Below are 8,772 nucleotides of genomic sequence, written 5' to 3'. Positions count from 1 at the left end.
CAAAAAGTTGTATTTAAAAACAAGAGACAGAAGCCTGTAAAAGGACACTTTTAAAATTGTTTTATTTTGTATTTTAGAACTTAGAAAAATGTATTATTTCTTAATTAGCAGAAAACTAGCTTTTATGTAAGTATCGTTACCGACAAAAAAAAAGTCTTATTAAAAGCATTTCTTAATAGTACTGTATTATCGGACTTCTTTTGATTGTTACGTAACAGAACATACTTTGTATAGAAGCATATGCTAATATATTAGTAAATTGAAAAACAACGATTTATAAACATAATAAAGTGGTTTATATTTGGGAAATGTACAACATATTTCGACAGAACATTGATTTAAAGAAGAACAATAACGATAATACATATCTAGAACTTAAAACAGATACTAATTCATTTATGAGTGATTTTGTGAACAGCGAGTATCCAACGGATGAAGGAAACTTTAAAGATAAGTTAAATCATTAACAGATATGTTTTGTTTTGAAAATCTAAGCCCAAGATGAATTTCACACGTGATGCTAACGGTCCAATTAAGGGACGTAGTTTTACTGCTTGTTTTTTTTTTACGAAATAAAGTCTAAAGTCGGGATTAAATTACTATGGAAGTAGTTGTGTTACTCATCAACATTGATCAAATGTTATTGTGGACCATGCTGGTTGGCTGGTAGCATTTAACAATGGGCATTCAAAGGCATGAAACGTCTGCCGTACATGTACAGTCTTGTGTGGTTTATGTACAGTGGCGACCTCTGGTAATTTGAATGTTTGTCTAGAAGCTCAAAGAAAAAGTGAAGCACTTTATTGGCGCCAAATTCTTGACTGCACCTTAAATGCAACTTTGGACTCAAGGGATGTCAGAGGGAAAAAGGAAGGAGTTGGTCAACATGGCTGTGGCAATGTTCTTGCTGTAGTTGAACTATTGAGTAAATACGATCCGGTTTTGGAAGATCTTCTCAAGAAACCAAAAGGTTCAGTAACCGACTTAAACTTTACCATTTAATACGAAGTAACTGTACCACAGCCTCAGTGCATTGTGAAAGACGTGGTGAAATAAAGGAGGCACAATTTTTCTCACTAATCTGACACTACTCAAGACGTGGCCAAAGTTAATCAGCTAAGCCTTGTATGATACTAAGTTGTAGTTAGGTAAGTAACAATAATCACCAATGAAGACGGTGTAAAACCGATAGAAATAAATATAAGTGAATTTTTGTGTTTCAATGAAGTATGCAGCATAATGTGAAAGAAATGGAGGCACACATTCTACAGTGATTAGAAAAAAAAAATCTTGACATGTCAAAGTTATGTGACTAAAGGTACGATGGAGCGGCTAATATATTACTGGTGCTTACACAGGACTTAAAGATCGGATACTGGAAAAATTTCCAAGTGTCAAATGTGGTTACTGTGCCTCTCACAGTTCGATAAAACCAATTACAGAAAGTACAACCTTTTCTTTTAAACTTGTTCATAAACTTTTTTCAGACAAAGCACAAAAAATGATAAACAACTTTATCAAAATTCGGCGGGTCTAACGTAACACTGAAAAACTATCCTACGAGTTTACCATTACGACATAATTGTTCGATGGCATTACGTTATAGGTATACTGATATCATAAAGTGTTCGTCAGATAGCATTCTGTTCAGTAATAACCCAAGGAACGCAACGAAGCTGGAAGCTTGCTCGAACATTTACAGTTATTCCAAATAGTGTTTCTTATTGTGCTTCTATCCAGAATCCTGCTTTTTGTTGACACTTTCTCGAAATTTCTTCAACAAAAGCCTCAGGAGCTGAATAAAACGAGCGATTACTTGAAAATGCTTACAATGAGATTGCTAAGTTCAGAAATGTAATTCAGTGAAATGAAATTTTTGGCGGTTACCATGGATGAGTTTTAAGGAGCTGAAACTAAGTTTTTGGAAGAACGAGTGCCGGAAGTTAAACGCAATTTTGAAGAACTTTGTATGGACCAAAGTTTAACACATTCAGGGCTTGGTTTTAAAATAAACGTGTAATACCAAAGTTTCGAAATAATTTTATTCAAACAGTAGTTTGGTTAGTGATTGTGTATTTGTATGAATGCAGGGCTGGGTGTGACCTAGTTGTTGGCGCGCTTGACAATGGATTGGTAGGATCAAGGTTTGAGCAGCGAAATATGTTAACCCACTATACGGTTAAGGATAACCATGTAAGCGGTGGTTTTCTTGTAAGGATAGTTAACCGTGAAACAGGAGGGTCTCTGATTTGGCCGTTTAGCCTCAAGTGCCCTATAAAGTGTTGTCCAAGTTAAAATACTTGTACCAATTTACTGTTGTCTATGCGGTAAGGCTTTTTTTTTTTATAAACATTTATTTGTGAATTTGTTTTCAGGGTTGTTTTAAAAACGTGTGAAATATTTTTGTAATAATCTTTCATGTGCAGTTTATAACTTTTGTGTATCATCCTGGGCCCGGCATGGCTAGGTGGTTAGGACGCTTGACTCTCATTCTGCTGGTCGCGAGTTCGAATCCCCGTCCCATCAGACATGCTCGCTCTTTCAGCCGTGGGGGCGTTATAATGTGTCTATCAATCCCACTATTTGTTGGTAAAGGGTAGTCCAAGAGTTGGCGGTGGGTGGTGAGGACTAGCTGCCTTCCCTCTAGTCTTTCACTGTTAAATTAGGGACAGCTAACGCAGATAGCCCTCGTGTAGCTTTGCGCAAAATTCAAACCAAACCCCCGCAGTGCCCTCGCGAACCCGTTTGAGAAACGCTATGTTCTTATAATTTACATTTTTAAAAGAGTATCAAATGAAGCCTAAGAAAAAACAATAAAAACTGACTTTTCGAAATATACATTTTTTTATTGATTTAAAATGGTTTTTAGAATAAATTAGCAACTATCATAATTGAAATTGATTAAGTCTCAGTATTATATATTTTTGGTAATGATTTCTTCATGACTTCATACCGGTTTTTTTAACTTTCTCGTAACTTTTATATATATATACAATGTATATATATATATTAGAATAAATACTTGCGCTACGATGAGGGGTTCAAAGGCCCTCTCATTATTCAAAAAGTCACCAATATACTGATTAAGATCTTCCATTATCCCCAATCACTTCTATAGCTACTCCATGTAAGTCAGTACCCGAAGAAAAACAAACAAAATACATTAGGACACCCGCTCATTGCACGTGTGCCGAGTTTGGTCCCGCTAGTTAGGAGTAGGAGTATTAACATAGTTTAAAAAATGGCGCCCCTATATCCAACTAGGGACCAGAAACACAAAATCCTATCCCTTATTCGAAATCAGCAGCCTTGCAAATCGAGTTCTAGACCCCATCATGACTGAGTGACCTTCTGGTCGCGTTTTAGTCTGCCTTGGTTCAAAAATTGTGATATAGTAACTGTTTTAACTCTTGAGCATCATAATTAATATCTCCCGAGTTCAACAGGTAACGTATATAAGAACCGACATTGACAAAAGCATGTATTTATTAAGTCATAGCGCCCGAGTTGTGAATACAAGGGACAACGGTTCGCCTCCCTTTGCTACAAAAACGCTCTTCGCTCTTTTGGGTCAGAGGATTCACTAAAAGAGTAACAATCAAATTCCACTTTTCAATCAGACAAAAATAACCCAAAAGTTGGCAATGGGTTTTCTTGACTAGCTATCTTCTCTCTAACCTATCAATTCAAAATTGGGGACGGTTATGCGCAGATTCGAGTTTTAGCAACCATGCAAACCGACGTTTAGATCCTTCACCATCTTTGGATGATCTATTAATTCAAAATCAGGACCACTTATGCACAGATGGCTCCTTTTTTGAAAACTCTAAGCAAACGTTAATTGCATACAAGAGCGCAGACATTTTTTTTTATCGCAGCGCTATTAATCACTGTTAATATAAACAAACAAAAGACCGCTCAAAGTAAAATAGTAATACTGTGACCGTAAAGCCACCAGTAATATTAAAGTACTCTGTTTGAAGTAACCTTGGTTCTCAGATTTGTGGAACACAAGTAGATAGTATTAGTTTCCTCTACAGGCTATATATACTATATTAGTTTCCTCTACTAGTATTAGTTTCCCCCCAGTAACTCAGCGGCAAGTCTGGAGTCTTATAACGTTAAAAACCTAGTTTTGATACCCGTGGTGATTACAGCACAGATAGCCTAATATGTAGCTTTGTGTTTAACAAGAAATAAATCCTCTACAGGCAGAAAACGAATTTCTGTTGCGTTAGCAGTAGAAGCGATAATTCTGTGCTGTTCGATTGATTAACTTACACGCTAGAGGAAAATGGCATAGGTTTTCCTCTTTCCAATTATGAAGTCAAGTTGCATTAAACTTGTCAGTGCGTAGTCCAGGTAGATTTGCGCCGTCCGTAATTGCGAATTACTGATAACAGGGAGGCAACAGAGCGACAGCAACAGTTTTTATTTATACATTATCATTGTTAATCAATTATTAATATATTTTTCCTTTTTAAAATCAGGTATCCAACGATGATAAGAAGATTTTAATGTTATTACCTCCACTTCTATTCTTGGCATCCAATAGTCTCCTCAAGGATCTTTTAATAATAACACCCATTTCAATTTAAGTAACATCTGTCCTTTCTATTTCGGGTTTGGTGGTTAGGGCATTCGACTCGCAAGTCCCATTCCCGAACATGCTCATCTTTTCAGCCGTAGGGGCGTTATAAAGTGACGGTCAATCCCACTATTCGTTGGCAAAGAGTAACCCAAGAGTTGTCGGTGGGTGGTGTTAAATATATCACTTCAAAGTTAAGGACGGTTAGCGTATGTAGCCCTCGAGAAGCTTTGCACGAAATTTAAAACAAACAAAACCTTTCCTTATATACTTGCACCACTTCCATACTTCCACTCCAGTTGACCAGTGTACTCTGTGTTCCACCTTTTGCCTCGGTCTATGTGCTGTTTCACTGATGACATCGTTCGGATACCCTATTGGGTTGCCCTAAGGGTACACTTTACGACCAGGGTGTTCCACTTTCTGTTTGAGTGTTCTACCGTGTAATGGTGAAAATACGTTTGTTTTATTTCTTATTTTTTTTTTTTTTTACACAATCAATGGTTATCAGAAGAAAAATATTCGCAGGTTTTAAAAACATTCATCGTGCGACTTGTTTATTAAAATTCATTCCAAAATTTCATTTCTAATTATAAATTAAAAAAAAATAACATAAGACATCTGTTTTCTCAATTCTATTATAAAATTCCTGGTATAATTACATGAAAAACAGCGCATAATTATGTTGGTAGATTGCTTTGATATGTAAATAAATTATATTTACATATTTGGGGACAATATTACTTGAGGAATATATATAGCAGAGAAACGTAATATATGATTGTGGTTCACCAAAATAATGCTTTACACCTTATTGCCTTCAAAAAGTTTTTTTTATCAGTAGATGGCAATGGGAATGAAAAACAATTGTGTAAATTGTTAAGCACAAAGCTATTTGTGGTCTGTTTATCGGGTATCGAAACCCGACTTTTAGCATTATAAGCCTCAGAGTCATCACTGAGCCACTGTGGTTGGTTTGCTTGTAGTTATGTGCAAAGCTACACAATGGGCTATCTGTGCTCTGCCCACCACGGGTATCGAAACTCGGTTTCTAGCGTTGCAAGTCCGCAGACATACCGCTGTGCCACTGGTGGGCAAAGAGCCACCGGGGAGCACCGTAAGTTGTTAAATATAATTGGATTAGGTTTCTTCACTTTTTACAAGGACTATTCATTTATATAGTAATTTTCATTACCTCCGTTTTGATAACATGGTAATGAGTATACTCTCTCGATAATCTATATTTATGTTACTATTTTTTTTATTTGGTTTGAACTATTGTAGGAAAGTAATCATACGAAAGTAAAAAAAGTGTACAGGAAAGCGAATGTTATTAGACATCATTAACAAAACGTTAAGCAAGATTCTATTGCTTATCGTTATAAGGCTTTAAAGAAGTCCCTTCTTGAAATATCTACGAAAAGAATGCTTTAAAGCTCAAAATCTTCTCTATAAAGATATTTTCTTATTGAAATTCCACGTTCATAAATTCTTTACTTGCGTCATTCGAATTCCGGTGTTTTGTTAGTTTATCTGCATTCAAAATTACTAGGCGAATATACAAAGAACAGAGCCTCCCAGTGGCACAGCGGTATGTATGCGAACTTACAACGGGTTTCGATACCCGTGGTGGGCAGGGCACAGATAGCCCTTTGTGCTTAACTACAAACAAATAACAGAAAAATCTTACGCAAAACAAAATCACAAATACGATGAAGATTTTGATGAAACATAATGGCTTTTAGGAGAAGTATAGAAAACGTCTTTAGATATATCCTGCTGTCTTACTAACCCTAATAAGCGTCCTCCTGCCTGCTTTTTTTAGATCAAAATATATTTCAAAAAACGAGCAAACGAGTAAATATACTTTAGGTTATAAACAGTATACTTACACACTTAAAAGAGTTACTAATAACACTACACAAATTTTCAAAAGTGGAATTTACAACTCCAAGAAACTAGAAAATGTTCAAAGTTTGAAAATTCAATTTCTGACAGGTATCTTAATATTCATGAACGTTCTCTCTACGAAGGTTATATTTGGCAAGTTATTAACGTTTAATGACCTCATCTGGAAAATTACCAGTTTTTTCTCTTTCTTTTATCCTTCCTCAAATGTTTTATTTTCCATCTCCATCATGGCTTCAAAATTCTTTATTTCATGCTGACTGCATCTTGATCTACCATTAATATCTTGTTTGTAGATGCAGCCTTATGTTGCGATTTGTGGAAAGCGTCTACTTTCGTGAATCAGTAAAACAGCTGGTTTTCTGTAATCTCCACTATCATATATCCTATTAGAACCTCCTGAATGGCGTACAGTTAACGTTTTGAGTTCATTATTCTGGACTTAAATTCGAACCCGCCAGTCTTCTTGATCGTCCTATAGTTGTTCTTCCAACCAAGTTCATTTTTCTACCTCCAGTTATCTTTGCTGTATGTGTCCAGTTCCCTAAATATCTCGTCATTTTTGGAGATTCCTTAAAATGTTTCGTGATCTGCGAATCACCTCGAGCGAAAATAATTTCCTATTCTTCCTTCTTAAAATGGTTCTATTTAAATTCGAAATGCTCCTACTTTAAAGTTTTTTAATGATTTTCTTCAATTGACAAGATTCTATTCCTCACTGTTATAAGGCCTTAAAGAAGTTCTTTCTTGAAATATCTATGAAAAGAATGCTTTAAAGCTCAAAATCTCTATAAAAAATATTTCTTTTATTGAAATTCCACGTTCACAAATTTGTTCAAACGTTACTGTTTTCTTTAGTATTGATGATTGTGAGCGTCTGTTATTGGTAAAGTCCCACAGTATTTCGACTTGCCAGAGTTTATTTTTAGTTTTCACGTAATACATACAAGGCCCTGATTAAATGACATTTTCAGTTCATTAGTGTTAAATACTGCTCGTACAATGAATAAATTTGCTTTCGAAAAATTTCAAAGTGCTCTCCAAGTTTCAGAACTTAAGTGTAACTGTATATATAATGCAAATTTTGATTTTTTTTTTCTTGTACGAGATCGCTAAATAGTAGTGTATAAACTAGAATTTTTTCTGAATAGAATAAAATAACAAATGTTGAGAAGAAATTAGAGAAACAAAACAGTTTATTTTACTGTTCTTGTTTAATCACTGATATTTGAAACAGTTTACAGGCTGGACAGTAAAAACGTTGGTATTATGTCGAATCCAAAACTGGTCATACATGATGCCAAGTCAAACTCTGCAGATATTCCAATCCTTTCCATGCACAGAAACTTTATTGTTCTATTAGAAACGAGAATATTGTATAGAACTAATGCATAAGCTCTAGGAAATTAAAGAGAAGTCATCACTTAGTTCCAGAAGGACGGATTAGTTAAATATCAGATGTTGGAACGTGTAAACGAACATAGATGAAGGATTTGAGTATAAGTAACATCCCCCCCCCCTGACAACTTTGGGTAGATAGAAGCTATACATAAAAACTATTATAGGATAAGTCTACTATAATCCAGAGCTAGTAAATTATACTATACCCAAATATTAAGTTTGTCACGTTCTAAAGTTTGTTTTGTTTTTGAATTTCGCGCAAAGCTACATGAGGGCTATCAGCGCTAGCCGTCCCTAATTTAGCAGTGTAAGGCTAGAGGGAAGGCAACTAGTCATCACCACCCACCGCAAACTCTTTTACCAACGGATTGACCGTCACATTATAACGCCCCCACGGCTGAAAGAGCGAGCATGTTTGGTGGGACAAAGATTTGAACCCGCGACCCTCAGATTGCGAGTCGAGCACCCTACCACCTGGCCATGTCGGGCCACACGTCCTAAAGAGCCCTCGGTTTCATATTTTATTCGACATGTCTGGGCAACATTGACGGAAGATATTTTATTTCTCACTTGAAACTTTATGAAGGCATATTGACTCAACAACATCAAAATATATTTTCTCACAGATTTCGTGATCAAAGCTTTGCTTACCGATATTATATATTTTTTTGTCCAAAATTGCAATAACTTTTATATAAAATTGAGCTTTCGAAGAGTTTGTTAATGTTACTAAATACACAATAGGATTAACTTGCGAAGTGCTCGACTAAATATGTGCGATTCAAGTTAATGTTACTAAATACACAATAGGATTAACTTGCGAAGTGCTCGACTAAATATGTGCGATTCAAATAAAATATTGTATAAAAAAAAAG

The sequence above is a fragment of the Limulus polyphemus genome, unplaced genomic scaffold (assembly GCF_000517525.1).
Source record: "Limulus polyphemus unplaced genomic scaffold, Limulus_polyphemus-2.1.2 Scaffold408, whole genome shotgun sequence".
Classification (NCBI taxonomy): Eukaryota; Metazoa; Arthropoda; class Merostomata; order Xiphosura; family Limulidae; genus Limulus; species Limulus polyphemus.
This window is presented reverse-complemented; position numbering follows the sequence as displayed.